The 9,718-nt window shown below is 45.1% G+C and overlaps 1 pseudogene; it reads left to right on the forward strand.

The window, feature by feature from the left end:
- Nucleotides 1–5,063: 5,063 nt before the first annotated feature.
- On the forward strand, nt 5,064–6,264 carry LOC123067069 (agamous-like MADS-box protein AGL28; annotated as a pseudogene).
- The last annotated feature ends 3,454 nt before the right edge of the window (nt 6,265–9,718 follow it).

Genomic DNA, 9,718 nt, shown 5'->3' on the forward strand with positions numbered 1-9,718 from the left:
ATCATTTAAAAAATGGCAGAGGGGCAAATACATGGTGAAGAACCAAGTAACAAATGGTCATGCAGCGATCACCACATTACATATGTCTTATTAGATTCAGGTGCTTACAACAATAAGCCATCAACAAATATATGAAAAACACTAGCGCAACAATATAAATTGTACGATATAACTTAGCTGCAGGGCTTGAACAGAATCACCACTAAAACCAAATGACCACAAGCAACACCTTCGGCTTGATGGCCAGCACGATAGAGAGGGGACAGAGGACTTACCCATCAGAGTATTAACTAGTGCCAAGATCACACGCCTTCTTGAGGATCCCACTTTGCAAAAGGTGAACTCCAAGTAAGTTCCAAGTGGTGAATTCAACGTTCGGAGCGATCGCGGTCCACCTGCCATGCAGTTAGTCAATATTCGGTGAACAGTCTTATCTAAAAAAAGGGAACTTTTTAATAATGGCAGTTCAAACTCAGTAAATACAAAATGATTTCTTATGTTGATAATAAGACATGTGCTGGGCAATGGTTGGAAAATTGAAATAATTCTACTACAGTGAGTTAGGTCGCTAAAATCTCAGGATCCCATCATGAATAACATAGTACATCATTGTTTTATTAATCCTAAGCGAATGCGAACAGGACAAGAAGCTCTCTTACAATAAAAAAATATGGCAAAGGGGCAAAAACATGGTGAAGAACCGAGAAACAATCGGTCATGCAGCCATCACCGCATTACATATGTCTTAGATTCTGGTGCTTACAACAATAAGCCATCAAAAAAATATGAAAATCACTGGCACGGCAATATAAAATGTGTTTGATATAACTGACTTGCTGCAGGGATCCGTTGATGAATTACAGCCGCCATGTACAATAAACAACAAGTGGTAGGGTAGAATATTTCTACCTCAACTAAACATGCACTAGACATCCAGCCTTTAGCAGTAGTGGCAGCGGATGATGGGTTAAAGCTGGAGGGGTTGGATCTTGGGTTGAAGGTGGCACACGCGACTGACTACGAACAGGGCTGCTGGAGCTCATTGTGAGCCTAAACAAATCAGACCAGGAGATACTAGACAAAATAACTAGCTAGCTTCCTGACTCAGAAACCAACATCAGTGTTGTACTAAATGCAATGAAACTTTCCCCTAATAATGAACACCATATTGTTTCATCTCTATTTTTGGTACGTTTTTGCTCACGTTGTCTGGGAAACAAATAACCTGCTATAAAAGACAGCATTACCAACGCTCAAGACCATATGAATGAAATAACACCGTCAATCAAAAAGAATGATGCCTCAAGTATCATGGAGTAGATAGTAGTATGTTTTAACTCCAAAACTAAGAAAACCCCTATCAAAAATATTAACAGCAAGCAAATAATGCATAACCACCAGACCACATATATGTACTTAAGGCAGACATAACCAGGACCCTATAACCAAACCTAGGCCAAGTAAACTTCATAAGAAGCACAACCAGTTTATAGTGGTAAACTGAAACCATGATTATAGGCTGTGAGAAATCAAATAAATTCAACGGCAGTGCTAACCAGGAACCCTATGATTAACCATAGCATGGGCATAAACAGGACGCGAAAACCACAACCAGGGCTTAAATAGCATCACCACTAAAAGCAAATCACCAGAAGCAACACCTTCGTGTCGACGGCCAGCAGGGTAGAGAGGGGACAGAGGACTTACTCATCGCAGTTGTAGCCGATGCCGAATATCACGCGGCATCTTGAGGATGCCACTTTGCAAAAGGTGAACTCCAAGTAAGCTCAAGTGGTAAAGTCAACCGCTCGGAGCAGCCACGGTCCACCTGCCATGCAGCTAGTCAATATTCGGCGAACATTCTTGTCTAAAAAAGGGAACTTTTTCATAATTACAGTTTAAGCTAAGTTAGTACAAAATGATCTTCTTACACTGATAATAAGATAGACATATATGCAATGGCAGTGGGCAATAGTTAGAAAATGGAAATAATTTCACTAGAGCGAGTTAGACCGCTAAAATCTTAGGATTCCATCATGAAAGGCATAGCACATCCTTGTTTTATTAATCCTCGGAGAAATGCTAACAGAACAAAATCGCTATCTTGCAATAAATTAAAAACTAGCAGAGGGGCAAATACATGGCAAATACTATCTTGCAGCCATCACCGCAATAAATATGTTTTATTTGATTCTGGTGCTTACAACAATAAGCCATAAAGAAATGTATGAAAAGCGCTGGCGCGGCAATATAAAATTGTATGATATAACTGACTAGCTGTAGGCATGCAATTGATGAACTAGAGCCGCAACGTAGAATAAACAGCAAGTGGTTGGGTAGAATAAACAAGCAGGGCTGGTGGAGCTCGGTGTAGTTCAACCGATACTTTGTTAATTTCTCACTTGGATCGATCGATTTGCTGGTCTAGACAGATTTAAGGGAAATGCACAGCGAAAATCATATTAGATCAAAGTTTCAGTTTTCACACGTCCAATATAGTGCAGCAAGCAAATTGGACATAACAAGTGAGGAGGAGGAATTTGATGAATCTCTACTCATTGCATTTGAAGATATGAAACCTACTCGTACTGGTGTACATCCCCCCCAATCCTCATTACACACGGCCAATCTTGTTGATCCAGTTTCTAGTGTGTCCAACAAATCAAAATCAAAATCAAAATGAGGAAGGAACCGATCTCCACCAACCAACAAGGCACAAGGCGTGAGATTTAATTAATCCACCAGACCAGAGGCGCAGGCAGCACCAGCAGCGAACGAACCCTAGCCGAGCAGACACGGAGGAAGGAAGGAAGGAAGGAAGGAAGGAAGGAAACCAAATGAGGGAAGGTGGGCGGGCGAGAGAGTAGCTGCGTGGTGCAAATCGCGGAGCAGGTGGAGGAAGAGGAAGCTCCATGGCGGTCGGGCGCGGAACCGCCCGGACGAGCAGAGCACAAGGAAGCTGCATCCCCGTCGAGTACCTTGGATTGACGGCCGCGTCGTCGGAGGCAATGTCCCGGCGCGCGCTGGCCGTCGAGGCCCTGGGCTACCGTGGCGGATCTGGGCCGCCGCCGCCGCCGCCTGACCTCTTCTCTTCTCTTCTCTTCTCTTCTCTTGTGATGAGAGGGGAGGGGAGGAGGAGGAGGAGAGGGTGGGGGCGGCGGCGATGAGGGAGAGGAAGAGGGAGAAGGCGGAGGCCATGGCCGGCGGCGATGTGGGAGACGAGGCGGCGATGTGTGGAAGGGAACGGAATGAATGAATGAATGAATGAATCGAGGCGCTGCGTCGTTTGGGGATTCTTTTCTTTTCTTTTCTTTTCTTTTCTTTTCTTTTCTTTCCTTTCCTTGTGAGTGAATGAAAAGAAAAGAATTGATAGTTTTGCTGCTTGCTTGCGATTGGTCAATCACCCCATCCCACGGATTGCTCTCCGATCCCGCCTCCCTTGGGCCGATCCGACGGCCCTTATTGATTGACCAGTATGTACCAAGTAGAATTAATTTAATAATTAATACTTCTACACGTGCACACACGCACAAAGACTAATGGCGCTCATCCGCTGCATTCACGCAAACAAGTTCTGGACTGATGTTAAGGATCGGTTTGATCTTCATTTACCGAGGCTAGATCCATCGATATCTTGCTGGATAAGATGTTTTCAGATGGTGATAGATGCAAGATCATCCCCATTTATTAATTATACAGTTTACTCTTTGGTCTTGTCGCAATCGGTGATCGTGATGGGTATGATCCGGTGCAGGTGATTAAATGGGTGCATGAAATGTTATCCCTGCTCCCTGAACTTAAAATAAGGGCGAAGGATACATACAACATGCCGATCCCTTGTTTTTTGACCCAGTAGAGCAATCCGAATTAGATTTGGCTGGACGAAGACGTCGGTGGGACAATGGTGAGGCCACGGTATCCTGCTTGGGTTAAAAAAAACAAATTCAAGTCTCGATCACCATAAAAAAGAAAGGAAAAGAGTTCCAAAACAACTCACATAGGATTTGTTTTGGATCCAAGTCAAAACGCGATCGACGATCCATGAGTTTTTTTGTGAAAAGGAAAAAAGGTTCATTGGACGCACCATCTCAAAGCTTGGCTCATACGTCCCCTCCCCTCAAAACAACAAAAAAAAAACTTGGCTCGTACGTCCAATTGATTAAGAAAATGTTTGACGCACCATCTCAAAATTTGGCTCGTACGTCCAACTCATACAGAAAAGTTTGTTTGCATGAAATTAGGAGCGGGAGGTGTAGCCCGGTCTCATCCGGCGTTCCTCGGGGCTTGAGGAGTCTTAGACCCATTCATTGCTGAAGTTTTGGCTCTTCGATAAGGGGCGGTGTTTTGCCCACACAGCTTTTGTGGATACTCACATGTGATAAGAGAGATGGACTGATCGGAGTTAGTCTACCTTTGGAACTCGAACAACAATTCTCGCTCAATTGCACAGCTAGCACCGCGGCCTCCTTTTTTCTCAACTCACGCAAACTGAGCGTTGGCGGCCAGCGGCACCCATGGCTCTGGTGTGCTCATCGCTCTTTTGCGTTGGTCTGCTCACGAGCACCGCTGCTCTTTCGCGGGACAGGAGCTCCGAGGACGACGACGCGTCTGTCATTTCCTCTTACCATTAATTCCTCCGGCCAGAACCATTGTGCGGTATGCATCTTACGGTTGATTTGGTCATCACCTCGTATTTACTTTACTTGCCCAAGCTTTTGACTCTCGATTTCTACCTCCCCCAAAAGTATTAGGTGACTTGGGTTATAAGGGAACAGAACCGAACCAAACCGATTTGTTGGTGGACCGAACTATCGGGCTTGGAGGACGCGGTATGTTGCATGGTTTACTGTGATTTGTTGTCGTGCAAGGTCGTTGGTGGGTGCGAAGGAATAGTTTCTAAATAATAGGGTGTACGTAGTTATCCTTTGACGCGTGAGTTTCATGTATACAGCTCAGCGCATACCCAATCGTATCTCATTGCCAATCACCAGTTTTAATGTACGTAGCCCAGCGAAGAAGGGATTCCTCTCCGGACGCTTTGCTAGCCACCGAACAAGCGAGCAATGGCGGCGCCCAACCGGAGAGGTGGCAGCGGCCGGAAGAAGATCGTCATCCGCCGGATCGAGCAGGAGGATGCCCGGTTCGTCTGCTACTCCAAGCGCCGCCAGGGGTTCTTCAGCAAGGCCACGGATTTGGCGGTCCTGACCGGCGCCCAGGTGGCCGCCCTCGCCTTCTCTCCCCGCGGCAGGGCCTTCTCCTTCGGCCACCCCTCCGTCGACTCCGTCGTGGAACGCTTCCTGGCGGGGGAGGCTGCGGGGGCTGGCGCGAGGGAGGAGGGCGCTGCCGACGACCGCTTGCTCGCGGGGGAGGGCGCTGCCGGCGAAGACGAGAAGCTCGAGAAGCTGCAGCAGGAGTTCGACGAGCTGCGCACGGAGCTGGCCGAGTTGAAGAAGCGGACCAAGCGCACGGACAAGGCCATGGCGAAAGAGCGCTCTGCGGGGGACCAGATAGCGGCTTGGTTCGACCCCAAGGCGCGCGACATGGGAGACGAGGACATGGCGGCCTTCTTCGCCGCGCTGATGCAGATGAAGGACGCGTCTGCGATCGCGCCAACCAGGTTCTGCTCGAGGCGTTGCACGCCCACATGAGCCGCATGGCGGAGGTGGCCCCGCCGCCGCCGCCCCGGATCTTCGGTGGCAGCACCTTCGAGTACGGTAGCAGCAGTGGCACCGCCAACGACGGGATGGAGTTGCAGTTTCTGGCGCCTCCGCCATAGGAGCAGGGGTTCGAGGCCGCGATGGATATGCAGCAGATGGTGATGGCGCCGCTGCCTCCGTCTCAGGTGGTCGCCGCCCGGATGGATGTGCAGGAGATGCCTCCGCCGCCGGGGTTGGCCGCCGGGATAGATACGGAGCAGATGCAGATGACGATGCCTAAGCCGCCGGGGTTCGACGCAGGGCTAGACAAGGAGATAGATCAATGGCTTGATGTGATGCTGCCGTGTCCGGAGTTCACTGCCGGGATGGAGACGGTGCAGCAGGGGCTCCATCAACCCAACGCCGGCTTCCCGTACTGAGAGCCCGAGTCCAGTGCATATGGACACTAGTTTCGTATGCCTAGTTTACATATGCATCTTCTACTTAAGTCTTCGCGTTAATCTATTTTTTTTTTTGATTTGAAATGAAGTCGTCGCGTCAATCTTTGGTACATGCTCTGCATCTACCCTGGATCTGGACGAAATTAAATATTTCGTCAATATTTTTATTTGGCCAATATTAATGGGTTGTAATCTGTATTGCACCGATATGAATGAAATACAAAGGTCGATCTGTGCTGGATACATCTATCTATTAATTACTGTGTATACTATTACTAAAATAAGGGACAAACGAGCCATCACATGCACTCACATAATCTACAATTTTGACACTGTTTAACAGAATTTTTAATGGCTGAGATTTAAAAGATTCAAAAATTACATACGACTATATTTGGTACAAACAAGTCACGTCAGAGGAGGTACATCCATATGACATATGTATATGCAAATAAAAACTATACATGCAAAAACCGCATGGGGCATGTGGTTAGCAAATTCAAAATCCGTAATACAATACATGTGCAATTTTTTTTTAAAAAAGATACCAACATGCAACATGAACTACACCCGGACCCTCGCCTGTAGCATGGCAGCCAATAAAACACACTCATCTTGGCATCGGGCCATGAACCAAGACGCCCAAACGTCCAAGAAAGCTAAAGTGCAGCACGCCTAAAAAATTATACAGGCCAGCGATACTTGCACGTATGAAAGTCAACTAGAAGTACTATATACTTCAATAGACATGTCTCGTCTATTAGGCAAAAATATTTTGCCCGATAGATTAGGATCATGAGTATGAGAAACAAAAAAGGCTGTGAACATACAAATAAATGGAGATATTTGAAATACAAATAAAAGTACGGGCCTTCAAAAAAAAAGATAGACTGAGGTGTCAGCATGCAATGATTACAAACTACGCACCGTTAAATGTTTATAAATAAAAACACAAGTACTGATGCATAAATCTAAATATCAACAGGAATTTTGTCATTGTGGCACGCTCCTCCAACCCTCTTCTTCTTGTCGGCTACAGGGCATCCACCAGAAGAGCCTATGTGTTTTATCAAGCTGCACATTCTGGCTACAATATTTCTCCTGTAATTTTTGTTGCATATTATTGACTAATGCAGAAAAATTAAATAGGATAACATTCTCTAGACAAACTACTGCCAGAGAAAACAATGACATTCGCACCACAGAGAATAACAAGTTATGACGAGGGTGAGTGAGAGAACATTTCACAAATCTCGGCAACACTCAATGATAGTTACATTGATTTACATTGGAAAGCGAGATAGAATTGGAGTATTACGAGAAGACATCGAGCATATGGATCAGGTATGATATGGTATTCATAGAATATGGGCAAATAAAAAATCAAGTATAAGAAATAAATATTTACATTTTCTCTAAAATTCCAAAAAATCTTAGCAACTTTTAGGACGGGACAACGAATACGCACTTGGTGGGATTGAGCTTCATGCACATTTTTGTAGGTTACGAAGGTTTCGGCCACACCTTCCAAGTATGTAGATTTATCCCGTGTCTTGACTACCAAGTCATCGACATAGGCCTCCACATTACGCCTGATCTGAGGGCTAAGACAATTCTCATGGTGCTTTCGTACAAGTAGCCCATGTTTTTCAATCTGAAAGGCATGCATACGTAGCAGAAAGTCATTACTCCCAATGGGATAAGCAAATGAAACATATTTAATTTCATATTTATGACAATCAACTCATTCAACAATTTACTCATAAGATATAAGTGAAGCGCACGAGTAAATGACAAACTAGTCCAAAAAGATATAAGTGTAGAACAAAGAGTAGCTAAATAATTATGTAACTATATGAAGACTCTCTCTCATTTAAGAATTTCAGATCTTGGTATTGTATTCAAACAGCAAGCAAAACAAAATAAAATGACAATGCAAGGATAACACAACTCATGTGAAGAAGCAAAAAACTTAGGCTCAACCGATACTAACCGATAGTTGTTGAAGAAGAAAGGTGGGATGCCTACCGGGGCATCCCCAAGCTTAGATGCTCGAGACTTCTTGAAATATTATCTTGGGGTGTCTTGGGCATCCCCAAGCTTGAACTTTTGTGTCTCCTTAATTCCTCTCATATCATGGTTTCTCTTTTTATCAAAAGCTTCTTCCACACCAAACTCAACAAGAACTCGTGAGATAGGTTAGTATAAACCAATGCAAAACCTTATCATTTTCTACTGTAACAAATCACTAAAATTATTATTCAACATTGCATACTAAATGCCTCTGCATATTCAATACTCCTATCCTCAAATATAATCATTAAACAAGGAAACATATGCAAACAATGCAACTATAAAAGCAATCTGTCAAAACAGTATAGTCTGTAAAGAATGCAAGATTCATCATACTTCCCGAACTCCAAAATTATGAAAGAAAATTCTCACTGTAATAAATTTATCAGATCTCAATATTCAAAAAGTTTCAACATTATATCATTCTCTGACTTTTCTAGGGAATTTTTGCAACAGCGGTAAACTTCCTGTTTTCAAAGAGCAACATGTATACTAGCAAAATAAGCATGGTAAAGGCCATCCTTGACATTTTTATTGAAACTAAGGATGCAAAACATTATTCTAAATAATATCAAGCATATAATAACAAAATAAAATGACGCTCCAAGCAAAACACATATCATGTGGTGAATAGAAATATAGCTCCAAGTAAAGTTATCGATGAACAAAGATGAAAGAGGGGATGCCTTCTGGGGCATCCCCAAGCTTAGGCTTTTGGTTGTCCTTGAATATTGCCTTGGGGTGCCTTGGGCATCCCCAAGCTTAGGCTCTTGCCACTCCTTATTCCATAGTCCATCGAATCCTTACCCAAAACTTGAAAACTTCACAACACAAAACTTAACAGAAAACTCGTAAGCTCCGTTAGTATAAGAAAATAAAACCACCACTTAGGTACTGTAATGAACTCATTCTAAATTCATATTGGTGTAATATCTACTTTATTCCAACTTCTCTATGGTTCATACCACTTAATACTAGCCATAGATGCATCAAAATAAGCAAACAACACATAGAAAACAGAATCTGTCAAAAACAGAACAGTCTGTAGTAATCTGTATCAAAATCGCCAGAAACGCCACTCCGAGCAGTATTCTAGAATTTCTGAGACTACCGGATTACTCTCCTTCCCCACCTGACCCTCCCCCACCCCACACCCACCCAAGCCCACCTACCCCTCCCCCCTCGTCCTCACTGGGCTCTCCGGTGACGCCTCCCGCCTTGGCTGCAGGGCAGGTTTCGCCGGCGACACCGCGCCCCTCGCGCCCTACGGTCCTCGGAGCGACTCAGGGCCTGACCGAGTTCCTTCACCCCGGGCGGTAGGTACGATTTTCTGCGGCAGGGGTGGGGATTGGGGCTGCACTGGAGGAGGCGGAGGGCGGGGGACGGGGAGCGGCGGCGGTCGGTGGCCGACAGGATGAGTGCAGCGGGAGACCGAGATGTGGCGCAGATGCGGAGATCCAAGCCCTGGTGTTCGCGAGGAACCAAGCAGAGAGAAATCTGTGCGATGCCAAAAGGACTCTGGCTCTACATGCAATGTCGAGGACCGAT

The sequence above is a fragment of the Triticum aestivum genome, chromosome 3B (assembly GCF_018294505.1).
Source record: "Triticum aestivum cultivar Chinese Spring chromosome 3B, IWGSC CS RefSeq v2.1, whole genome shotgun sequence".
Taxonomy (NCBI): Eukaryota; Viridiplantae; Streptophyta; class Magnoliopsida; order Poales; family Poaceae; genus Triticum; species Triticum aestivum.